Raw genomic sequence first — 13,064 nt, 5'->3', positions numbered from 1 at the left:
ACTTGTTGCAAAGTTGCAAAGCCCAAGAGAAAGTCTTCAGCAGCAAAAAATTACAAGCAAGAGCAAAACACTGTAGTAAATTTGGCTCCAGTCCTCCCATCACAAAAGCAAACCAGTTGGAAACACCAGAATACCACTGGACATAAACACTATTTTTAACCCCTTTCCTGGTTCAAATGGGACTCACGGAAGTAAAACACATGCTACCACCACCACCTGGGCACATTCAGATTTCAAGCAGATGTTAAAGAATTGCATGTGGTAAAACAAACCCGTTCTGAAAATTCCATTTATTAAATGAAGCAATAGATTGGAGCCACTTAAATACAGACAAGCTATGTCTTCTGCTCTCTGCACACAGACAAAAAGCACGCCTTTTTTTTTTTAAAGAACTACTCTATCATATATGTTAGAATGGAGAATTTTGTTTGTCAATATAAAAATAAAATGCAAACCCAACTTTTCTTCAGAATTCCAATTACTACTGAATTTTTATCTACGTGCATATTTTCATCTGCATACAGGTCATTAGTAGAATTTAAAACTGGTAATACAAATCCAGTACTGGTCTAACTGATAGGCATATGCTAGCTAGTACACAGAAGTATAATAAAAGCTTGCCAGTGATAAAATGTTACAAAATTCCCATTGCTATTTCTGAGCTCAAATATAGTAGAATCTGATACAGCTTGCTACCTCAATGCAATAAACCACTAGAAAATGAAGATATAAAAGAATTAGAAGAAGATATGGATAGAGCAGAAAACCTAGATGATCTGTTGTTTTCTGAAATTACGTCTGAGACAGACAAAGCCAGTTCCATACCATATCTTTTTTAGACTGGGGATACCTAAGGCAATCTCTCTAAATGAAGCATCAGAGGAACATTTAGAAATATCAAATTAATAGTAAGAATTCACCAGATCCAGACACTATTCAGCTGAAGAGTTAAAGCATCAAATATGAAATTGCCAAACTATTAATTCTGCAAAAACTCAGGCTTAAGGTGACCTAAGTAAAGAGGAATGGGGAGTGGAAAATACATCAAATTTTTTCAGAGCTTGACAAGGCAATCAGGAGAAGCACAACAAAGACAGTCTGACTTCCATACCAGGCAAGGTGGTTAAAACCATACTGAAGTATCTGTAGACTGGAATAATAGGAAGAAAAACAACAACACAGCTTTTGTAGAGGAACGTGATGCTTCGCAACTTGAAGAGTTCTTTGAAGGAATCAAGGTTCCCGTGGATAAAGGTGCTGGAAGTAGTAGTGAACAGAAGACTTCCAAAAATTTTCTGCTGATGTCTCTCATAGGAAGCTGTTACAGAAATGAAGACCTTCCAGTGTACTATTTAAGAGAGAAAGACTCACAGGGGAGAGAGTCAGAAGCCTCACCAGAATCTGTGCCAGGACTTGGACTGCTGTTCAGAACCTGCATATCTGTCATTTCACATATCATCTGTGCTAAAGTTTGCAAGTTATACAAAATTATTATGAGCAACCAAAACCAACCCATCATTAAAAAATTTGCAGAACCACAGAATACTGAGCAAGCATATAAAACAGGAGATGACGTCACATGTCAGGAAATGCAATGCAACACACTGGGAGAGAGAACTCTAGGTTATCTAATGCCACTACCAGAAAAAGGTCTGGTAGCCTCTGAACATACATCTTCAAAAACATTTGTTCAGTGCTTTGAACTGGGCAGGTTAGGAACCATCCAGAATATCAGACTTTTTTTAAATGAAGAGAAGAGAGAACATAACATATTCTTATGCTGCTGATGCATTCATGGTGTGCCTATACCTTCAAATTATTCTATCTCATGAAGAATGTAAAGCACCAAAAAAGAATAGGTAATATCGATCAGACTATGGAGCAGCTTCTACACAAAGAAAGTAAAGAGAATTTTTTACCTCACAGAACAGGTAAGTATGATCAGGTGTCAGATCAAAGTACAAAAAAAAAAAAATCATGATAGCAAAAAGAGACATGGTATGTCAGATGCCTGAAATGTTTCCCAGAAGAACATGGGAACATCAAATAAAATTTTTAAAAGTTGCTCTTAAGTACTTCTTTGCCTAATAAATAATTAAATGAGGGAATTCAATGCCTAAAGACATTTTTGACACCAAGATACAAACAGGTTCAAAAATTATTATAAAAATTCATGAAAAAAAACAGATCTGTTGAACAGCAGAACTTCCATCTCAAGATGTCTCTAAATTGCAAAAGAGGACAGGAACTATTATTCTATGTTTGTGCCAGCAGCCCCTTCTTATCTGACAGTAGCAAGTACTGAGCTAGAGGAACTTCACTTGATTGCATACAAACATCCTCACACAGTGTGCACTCTCACTCTCTTAGCGCTGCAGCTGTATGAAGACCACAGTTTTCCAGAGCAGCTCTTGCAGCTGTGACCTTCTTAAAAATACATGCAAACAAGAAGCAGTGATCTCCATCAAAGAATAGAATTTACATTTGTCAGTAGTAAAAAAAAAAAACAAAAACAAACAAACAAACAAAAATAAAAGAGAAAACCCCAAAAAACAACTCTAAGACCCTCTGCCTAGAATTACAAGACACACTTCCTTTTTGGGATACGCAAAGTTTTCATTTACTTGTTGGAATTCTTTTCACACGTGCAAATGGTAGTAACAGATATGACGGGAGTAAAGTCACTGACATGTAGGTGTAAGGCTTGTAATCTAAAGACACCATCTAATTATTTCCCCTTCCACCAAAGAACCACATATACTTACCTATGGCAGAAAGATTTTTGTCAAGTCTGTGTCTTCTCAGGCTATCTGATTCAGTATTCCCCTGCCCTTAGCCTGAGAAAAAAGTTTCTCAATGACCAAACCCCACCTTCCCCACCCCATGACTCAGGAATAAAGAGAAGATACTAGCCACTTCTTTGCAACCTGAATATCCTATTTTTTGACTAAGCAACTCTAATCCTTTCAATCTTTTATTTTAAATCATTTTCTAGACCACTGCTGTCCTCTGAACACCCTCCAGTAGGTCCCCATCTCACTTAGATTTCAGAATCTAAAACAGTGGGGTACTGCTGAACCCACCAACTATGAGAAGAGCAGAAAGATTACTTCAAATTACTTTTGAGCTCCTGCCCGACTGCTTTAACCTCTTCCCAACATCATGATACTGTGTCCTTCTTTGCTTGTGATCCAAAAATTCCAGATCCTCTTCCACAGAACGGCACTGTACCCTTTTTCTTCCCCCATCACGTACCCATGCAGCCCAGCCTACAGACAGCATGTTGCTTTTGTGCTCGCTGACACCCTGCTTTGTTCTAGATGATGTCTCCCATTTGCCAAGATTACGCTAAATAGTAATCTTATTCTCTACCACACCTGCAGTTGTTCCCAGCTCCCCATGACCTGAAAACTTCCTCAGCATGCCCTTTATCATCTCAGGCCTCCGGTGAAAAATGTGCCACAGGAAGAGCTGCCATTTGGTAGTGAACCATGTGGTAAGTGCTCTTTAGGTGCTGTTACTCAACCAGTTTTGCTTCAATCCTGTAGAAGTTTCTACATTGCAGTCACAGATAAATAGCAAGGCAGATGCTGCAGACCAGGCAGAAAAGTACAAAAAGCTGAAGGCAGCTACAGGTTAGGAAGAGCGGAGCTAGGCTGGCTGCCACAAGTCACACTCTGGCACTGTGCCTCAGGACTCAGTGCTGTGCTCTTACTAACTCTGAAAGAGGCAGTGCCACTTACAAAATAACAGACACACATCACCCTTGCTTTCAAAGGGTAAATGCACCTAGTTTCCCATTACCCTCCACAAGCTTACAAGTGAAGAAAGCCTTCCTTCCTGTACTTTTCCAGGGATTAAACTTTCCTCGTATTAAGTTCCAGGCTGCAAGGAAAGCCAAAGAAAAGCACAGCCTTTACAGAGAGTACCTGACCAACAAATTTTCACCAAACTCTCAATTCTGCAGTGTTGCAACATTTATCTCCACACTAGATCTTAACAGAAAAACAGATTGAGAAGGATGAGGGTGGTAAAAATGACTCTCATGTGGCAGGCACTGTGCTCCAGCATCTCAACCCTGTTACAAGTTCTACCGGCTAAAGGACAGGACCATTATAGAATTACAAAGAAACATATAATGCTAAAGAGACCAAAAGTTGACCACAAATTGAAAAAAAAAATAATACACACTTCAGTGACTCAGGCTCATTTAAAGTATATATTATATAGTGTATTAAAGAAACTTGTGAACAAACAAGAGCAACGGAAGACAACAAAAGTACTGCATCTTCAGGAGATTTGTCTTAGATGAATAGGGAAGATAAAAACAACTGCTAGGAAAAGCGGCAGCAAGAGTCAACACTGAAATTAAAAAGTAGCTGTAGTAACCTTGTTGACTAATGAGTTAGTCTAAGCACTGTTAACTTATTTCTTTGTTCATTTCTTTCATTCAACTAGATGCTGACTTCTCCAGTTCAAAGGTAGGAAGCAGACATCCTTATTTGCAAAAAACCTCCAAATATCTGAAGGTAATGTTTCATATCTTGCTCTCCATCTGCCTTGGGATAAATACATGGCAAGTTAGAATGAACACACACACACACACAAAAACCCCAAACATCCAAGCGCAAACCCTCAATCCCAAGGCCACCTACTGAAATACCTCTTTGGGGAAGACAGAGCAGGGAGAATACTGACACAGTACTGTCGGTCTCTCATCACCACAATACACCACGTAAGATTCCTCCTTGGAAAGATTTCAGGTCCCAAAACTCTTCTAGCTGCTGCCATTGCATGTTTCAACTTAGAAATCCAGAACACTGCTAGGAGCTTCTTCCAGAAGCACTGTATTTACCTCTTGAGATTTGTGGACTGCCATAGAAAAACAGAAATCCACAGGACATGAAATACTTTTAGAAGTGTAAAGGCAGTTTAATTTCTTCCTATGGCCCAACATCAGCCAGAATTTCTTGCTGCAGCCAAAACCAATTAGATTATAAATCTGCCCTTAGTCTGTAATATACGACAATACTGGTCTCCTCAGGAGAAACATAATCTAGTTCCAAGTATTTATCGCTCTTTGAAAAGAAATTCAAAGAGCAATCAGGGTGTTGCTTCTTCTTTCCTTCATTAAACTAACTACAGCCTTCTGGTTCATTAAACCTTCTACTTAGCTCACTGTTCATTCAGTCTTCTTGAGGTCACTTGTTTCCTTGGCACCACTGTATCACATTTAATGTAGTATGATTACACAGTACTCTGTACAGAAAACCAGCCCATGAGGAACTCAGGTCCATGAGGAAGAGAGTCCTGTCTCTTCCCAACAGTTGAGAATCTAGACTGCTACACTGCAGGAAATATAACATATCTTGTGGCTCACAGAAACGTGCTGCCTCAAGTCTTTGTTTGCTGTTCCTGAGCTCAATGACTTTTCCTTTGTATGCTCCACATCCTAAAAGATACTCACTGTGGTAACTCTCTCTGTTAAATGTGATACAGTAACTCTCACTATAAAGGTAGAGTCAGAAGATGGAACTATGCATTTCCACTTTCTTAAACACTTGCAGCACGTAACAAATTTTAATACATACATTTTACAAATACACACCAGGACTAACTTTTCAAGATACAGGAAGAAACCTACCCCATCTTTTTAGATCCAGTCAGTTTTGCTTGGGTATCATCAGCCTTCCCAGTTATAAAGAACACTCCCTCTGAAGGGTATTATTGTCATTTGAAAATGTATAAATGGATCAAGCTTTAATTAATGGATGTTGTAACAAACAGTTAAAAGTTGTGGATGTTTAATGTCCCGGGCCTCTGGAAAAATGGTACTGAAGTGCACATGAGCCAAAAAACCATATGCTTGGACTCTTCACATGGAAATTTATTTGCATACATAAAATTCAGTCTAACTGATCTTTATTGCAACAGATTTTTTTTTTTATCCCAAGTTTTTCATTCTGCATATCAAAAGTATTCTTTCCAGAAATCATACCAAGCAGCTAACTTTTTATTTATGAGGCCAATATTCTTCAGGATGTAGCACAACTCATGGATATACTTTAGGGAAAAAAAAAAATTAGACATTATATTAATGTTTGTATTGTAGGCAAGGGTTATTTAGGTCCCTGAGAATTCTTGCCATACTGTACTCTGAGACAGTTGAAGGGAATTTGACTGACTGCATCTTTATACCTGAAATCCGAACCTAATCTGAGAAAAATTCTGTAGAAGGACACAAACCATCCTATTGTAATAGTCAAATGTTAACAACCACCTGCTTAATGACTGCTTTGGAAATGGCAGCTCCCACCTGCTGAAAGCAGACTAGCCACATCCACACTGGAAATCCCTACATCTCTACTAGGCTCCCCAGGTCTGCCTCCGGGGACTCCGGTGGTGAAATACCAGAGCACAAGAGATCACCATGATCACAGCCCATCAGCATCATATTTTAGCAGCACGATATGCAGGGTATGCACTGCATGCTTAGTGCAAACATGAAGCCTTAGGTCTGAGGACACAAGGCATACAGGGATAGGATACCTCCACAAGACTGTTCTGCATAGGACACAAATCTGCTGCAGTGCGCATCCATGTTGCGGCTGGAGCAGAGCCTGGAGAAAACAATCCTGTCAGCTGTGGGCAGGTTTTCTTTCAGAGGATACCAGCTAGCCCCAGAAAAGCAGAGCTAGAAAGCATGCAGCGTGGAAAACTAAGAGGCTGTGGAGGAAGACAAGGATTGAATCAAACTGAGATTTTTACCTCAATAAGGATGTGTGTAATTACCTCCTCACATAAAAAAGAATCATTTGGGTAAATTACATGATCTAGATGCCAATTAAATTTGTTAAAATAGTAGCTTCAGATTTACTTAACACATTCACTGATGACAGATTTCCCACTCCAATTTCAACATCCACCTAATCCAATAGGCAGAACTGGGGATTAAAAGGCCTTCCTGTACCTTTGTTACAGACCTTTTAACTCTTTACAATTCTTTGCTTTTTTGGCTGCGCACTTCAACTACTAACATTTTTCCGTATTTGGCGAATCGGGCATTTCCTTTTATCTGGTGAACTTCAGTTACCACATCTGCTGAACTGGTAAACAACCGTATTACAAAAATTATGGAAAAGATATTCTCCTTGGGAGAAAACACACAATTCACAGCATTAATATACAAGAAATATACTCACATCAACAATAAACAAGTGTGTGTTTTTCTGACTCGATGCTTTGTATCTTTTAATTAGTAAAAAGATCCTGCAAAGTCATACGATTTTCATTAAAATTGGCTACAAAAGCAATTCTCACAACATTTTGCTGAAGGGATAGCACAATTGTTTTAATATACCACTATTTACAGTGTTTAAGCTGTCACATTTTTAGAACTTAGCCACTTCACTTGACTGTACCCCTATCTGGAATTCCTGAAACTTACTTGGGATACAAATACTGTGAGGTACTATTTTACATTCATGAACATTTCAAAGCAGAAGCCACAACTAGGAAGTCAGATGCTATCTGAAAGAAACCCAAAACATTAAAGAAAGGTTTAGCATAATTCACAAAAGCTGTATTTTAACAAGACACAGTGGCAGTACACTACAGTAAACAGATTTTGAACAAACTTATACAATTTAATAGCAGATAGGACAAGCTTTAGGTATTCAAAGATTAAAGTTTATCCTAAGACCTTACTCTGACTTGTTTATAGGTTCACCAAGGGTGATTTTTATGATTTTTCTAGCCCAGAGGCTAACAACCTCCACCAGCTGAGCCATTATTAATACATTATTTGTCTGAGCATTATAGCACCAAATATTCAATAAAGTTATTCGTGCCTTTGTTAAATAACCATTAAATCTATGCCCTTTCCCACTCCAGTCTGTTTTGTACTGAGAAAAACAATTTATTACTGCCATTCTCAGTTCAAACAGCAAACATAATAAATGTGATGATGAACCATGTAAGTTACCATATGCTGTCAATGTATGGAATAAGACTTCCCAATTTTCCTAAAGCAAAAAGTTAAGCATAAACAGAGCTGGAGAAAAGCAGCAAAGCTGACAAATCAAGTACTGAAATTAAGAGATTCACAAATTTAGGACGAAAACCTAAATGCCACCCTCTTTGGAATATGCATTATGTGATCATGTAATTACTTCCACAGTGCTTTTCTCCATAAATGCCTGACTCAGTTATTACAGAGGATGGAGTGCTCTGGAGATGAGTCAGCATTCTGTCAGAGTCATGAAGACAAGCCCCTCTATCATGCTCATTGCTGTAACTGTATGCTTCCCAGTTTCTAAACAGGCAATTTCAGGGAACAAAGGGCTCATGCTTAATACACTTTAACTTTATTTTGGATTCTATTCATGCTTCTGGCAAAGAGTGCTTACATAATACGCAACAATTCACAAACTTTTCACAGCTTGCCCCTACTTAAAAGGTAATTGATTTTTCATTAGGTCTTAATTATGGTAATTTATTTTGATGCTTAAGCTTAATTTCTTAATGTCTCAGCTCCTCATGTTAAAATAAATCGCTTCCAAAACCACAGTATGAAAAAAAAGGTTGTGAAACTCTAAGATCAATTACAAGGGAGCTTGCAAAAGGACTGTCCTGAGATCAAGATTTGAATACCGTGTAGAAAAATGCTTAATACATGATAAACTATTAAGTAGTCATTCATTAAGTATTTTCATTACTAGCACTTAAGAAGACAGCATTCCAAATGGACTACAGTATTGTGCATGCAATAACTGTAAAGCATACCTAAAGGACAGATTAAGGGTACAAATGCAATGTTTTTATTTCTCCCTTAACAGTTGAAAGTTTCATGTGATCCTCTTACCAGAGAGCTATGTCACAGAAATGTCTGACAGAACGCAACTACTGCTGCTACGCCACATTCACCCTATCAACAATCTAAGCGCAAGATTTGGCCCGAGTAGTAAACCTCCCCTCAGCAGAAAATAAGAGCAACCATACCAGAAAGCCTAATGAAATACCCTCACTGCTCAAGGTGCAAGTTCACAACACAGGCAAGATTAAGCAGCCAGAGCTGTGTTCTAACAAGCCAGTTAATACATTTCAAAGACTGGGAATTCTGACAAACCTGTACAACTGGCCAGAAAACAGTCACTGAACCACAGTACAGCTCTGAGTATGGAGAGCTGTCTCCACACACTGCTATGACACTCATCATCTGTGGGTCATGAGCAGGTTAGTAACAAGCTCAGATGTGGGAAAGAAAGTTTGAAATTGTATGTGGTTAAACCATTTGGCTTTTTCCCTCTAGTGTAGAAAGGCAGCAATGCAAAGGAAGCTAGTGACTACAGAGCAAACGGTACTCTGAGATCCAAAGTAGAATGATGTTATGAAGTACAGTTCACTCACTTAGATTAATATCAGCATTAAGTCTTAATTTATTGGGAATTTATTTTTATCATCATCAGGGAAACACATAGGACTGAAAAAATCCCTATTCCTTCAGACTCATAACACTCAAAACCAACGTGAACTCTGCATTTAAACTTGCAAGAGGAATTAGAAAAGATTACAGTCATGCTCTCAAATACGATTTCATGCTACGAGATGACAGGTATCAAAATCCTCCATGCCATGAAGTTGTCCTAGAAGAAACCCACACACACACAAAAAAATTCTAGAAGCATCTTTGATGCTTTTTAAGAACCATTTCCAAAACTTCCTATGCACTGTACGCGACCACACACGTAGCTCTTAAAAAGCAGGGTAACTACCTTCTCTCAAACTTCGGAAACAAAGCTACAAATTCCACTGATTCACCACTTCAAAAAGCTTCCAAAATAAATCTGTCCAAAGAAATGCTACAGTTACATAACACAAATGTTATACAGCAGAATCCTGCTGCATATTTACATGCACAGTATTTTAAACCCTTTAAATCCCTAACAAAATGGTGAATACTCAACAATTCCAAGACTCTCTCTACTGTATAAAAAACCCCTCCACTAAGTTTTCAAAATCCATTTTTATAAGCAAACACATCAACACTATAATTAAGACAGTGCTATGTGGAGAGTTTTATCTTACGACAGGAGCATATATGCAGTCTATTTCCTGCTGGAATGAACTTAGGCTTTCCTCTCTTCTCTTTGCTGCTTCTCCTCCCCCCCAAGCAAAAGAATCCCCTTTCCTTTTCCTAGACCCACTTCCCACACACTGCAAAAAAACCCCTCCCTGTGAAGTTATGACCTCATGCTGCTAGCCCATCTCCTTGTATGGAGCAACTCTGGGCTTGCTGCCAGCTTCCTCCGCCTTCAGGCTGACACGGCAACATACCTTCCTTCATCCCTCTGCTTCCCAGCTGAAAGGACACCGAGCAGCGGCAGCGAGCAGAGGGTGCAAGCTGGGCAGGAAGAGGGGGTCTCTGCATGGAGAAAGAACACACCGGCCGACTCGCATCTAGCATAAACCTACTTCGGATCAGCAAAGCCGCTCTCCTCTCCATTGCACGAAGAACTAAACTGAACTCTGAACATTTTAAAGTATGGAAATACATCCTACGTGACCTAACTGCGGTACAACCCCATGTAGCTGAATCTTGCTTCCCCATGTTAAATCTCTTTATTCCAGTGAAACAAATGTTACCTCTCCCCCTCTCTTAACGAAGGCCCATCTCATCTTCCTTTGTATCACTCTACTTTAAAATCCTCCCACCCCTTCTTCAGCCTGTCTTTATTTTCAAGTATTTCCTCAGAATGATTTCTACGTGATCACATAGGGCACTGGCAATCCAAATACCAACTGAAGAAGAATGTTCCTTTGAAAGATTCAGTTGTGACATGAAGTTAATAGTTGTAGGAAAGCAGGAAAGGATCTTGATGATGGTTAACAGAGCTTTTGCTCAGTTAAAAAGTAACCTTGTACACAGGAGACTTGATCTTCTGCTTTAAAGCAATTCCCCAAAGCTCAACTCTGCCGGGGTTAACATTCCATGCATGTATATTTTAAAGTTGCAACAGCACTGACAATTTGCTTCAATGCAGTAAAAAGGAATTTATAAAAGCAGAGAACACACCTTTGTCTCATCAATAATCCCTACAGTAACTCAAACTATAACATGTCCATCATTTGCAACTGATTGAGAGCAGATTAAAAGTATGAACGTCCCACCTCCTTGAGTCTTCAGAAGACTAGCACACACGTGTAGTAAACTGTATCAGTCATCTCTTTCTTACACATTATTTAGTAGGTACAATTAACTGAAAATAATACCCAGTAAGTTATTTTGGTCAAAAAGTTTCAGATGTCACCCAGTTTTTTCTTACACTGCAACTCGTTAGAAGAAGCTGCATTAAAATACAGCAGAGCATCAAAGTCACTTTGTGCAGGTTTGTTACAAAGTGGGGAGAAGTTATGTCAACTACTTGGAAAGCACTGCTGCTTTCTTGCAAAAAGATGACGAGTTGGCTTTTTTAAAAGCGTAACAAAACCCTAGCCGTTCACATAGGATATGTCACTTCCAAGGCTGTACGCTCATGTAGATTCAAACAAAATAGAAACATACGCCAACATGAAAAGGGATGTGTAATGCCCTTCTGTACATTTCATTCTCCAATACCAAATATGCGAGCATTCGGGACCCCCGCAGACATGAAACGCACGAACACACAAGCCGTAAACACTCACAAGAAAAAAGCCAGGGCAGAAGCACCAAGGCCCGACCAACGCAGGCTCTAAATCTAATGCTTAAGTGAAGGCAGCCGCTCAGTTGTACAGCATTCTCACAGGAGGGGGGCAGGAGAAAAAAAACCAAACAAAACCAGGGGCGCTGCATTTCTTGGGGGGAGGAGGGGGAGGGGCGGGCACACACCGCAGAGTTTCAAGCGGCGGCTGGCGCGTCCTCCCGTTATTCGCAGCAGTTACAGCCCGACCAGCGTGCCGTGGCGCAGCCGGAGCACAGGAGGGGATCAGACATGCCGGGCACCGGCGGGGAGAGACGCCGCAGGAACGGGACCCGGTCAGCCCTTTCCCTTCCTTCGTCCCCTAGCCCGGACGCCGCCGGCCCGGGGGCCCGCCCCGACCCCGCGCAGGGCCCCGCGCCCCCGGCCCGACGGCGGCCCCGGGGGCGGGGATCGGCACCCGCCGCGCTGCCTGCCCCGCCGGGGCGGAGCCGCCGCCGGGCGAGAGGCGCCCCTGACGGCTCCCCGCGCCGCCGGCGGCGACCGGATGCCGCCGCCGCCGCCCCCTCAGAGGAGAGGCGAGCGGCGCCGGTGCTGCCGGCCCGGCCCGGCCCCGCCCCACCCGCCCGCCCGCAGGTAAACGCCCGCGCGGGGCCTACCCGCTCCCCTGCACCGGCTGCCTGCTGGGCGGGCGGGCGGGCAGGGCACGGCAGGGGGTGGGGGCGGCCGCCCTCCGGCCCGGGCGCCGCTGCCGGGGCGCGGGCACCAGGGCCGACGCCGCCGCGCCGCGTACGGCACCTACCTACCTGACAAGCCGAGCCCCTCCGCCACCGCGGGCGTCACGGCCCCACCAGCGCCACGTGACCGGCGCGGGCCAATCGCCGCCAGGCTCCCCGCTCCCTCCCAGCCAGTCCGAGCGCTCCCCGCCTCCTGGTGACGCGCTGCAGCTGGAGGCCAGTCAGCGAAGGAAGGTGCGCCTCCGCCGCCGCCTCCCGGCTCGGAGAGGCGGCGCGATTGGAAGGGAGCCGTGGCGCTCCGCGGCAGGGCGGGGCTGCCCCTCCCCGCTCCGCCTCCGGCGCGCGGTGAGTCCGTTTCCCAGCAACGATTTTCCTCACAACTTCTTGTTTGGAAAGGCACGCCTCGAAATACCTTAGGTTAGTGGAGAGTGGGCACAGAGGATTAGATTCAAGGCTTAATAACTGGTAAGGAATGTTTACATCATTGCAACACTACGATACAATGTACACCGGGTTTAAAATATTTGTGTGATTTCTGTGCTGTTTATTGATCATGGAAACGTAGGTGCGAACATAGAAGAAATGTATGAGACCAAAAGATAGCAAATCCTGAGAAAATAACTGCTAGACGTCACAGCTTATGGACAGA

General features: G+C 42.1%; 1 protein-coding gene across 14 annotated transcripts in view; it reads right to left on the bottom strand.

The window, feature by feature from the left end:
- Positions 1 to 12,824, bottom strand: part of FER (FER tyrosine kinase) — a 196,501-nt gene extending 183,677 nt beyond the window's left edge. For 6 of the 14 annotated variants that reach the window (XR_012648927.1, XR_012648928.1, XM_075020215.1 and 3 more), the window contains exon 1: positions 12,485 to 12,577. The gene's annotated coding sequence lies outside the window, so the exon portion shown is untranslated. Of the gene's footprint in view, positions 1 to 4,663; positions 4,882 to 10,086; positions 11,674 to 11,869; positions 12,083 to 12,337; positions 12,444 to 12,484 lie in introns of those variants that run through there. The other 8 variants (XM_075020214.1, XM_075020208.1, XM_075020216.1 and 5 more) reach the window with 8 other exon arrangements.
- Positions 12,825 to 13,064: the final 240 nt, after the last annotated feature.

Source organism: Buteo buteo, chromosome Z (genome assembly GCF_964188355.1).
Source record: "Buteo buteo chromosome Z, bButBut1.hap1.1, whole genome shotgun sequence".
NCBI lineage: Eukaryota > Metazoa > Chordata > Aves > Accipitriformes > Accipitridae > Buteo > Buteo buteo.
This window is presented reverse-complemented; position numbering and strand designations above follow the sequence as displayed.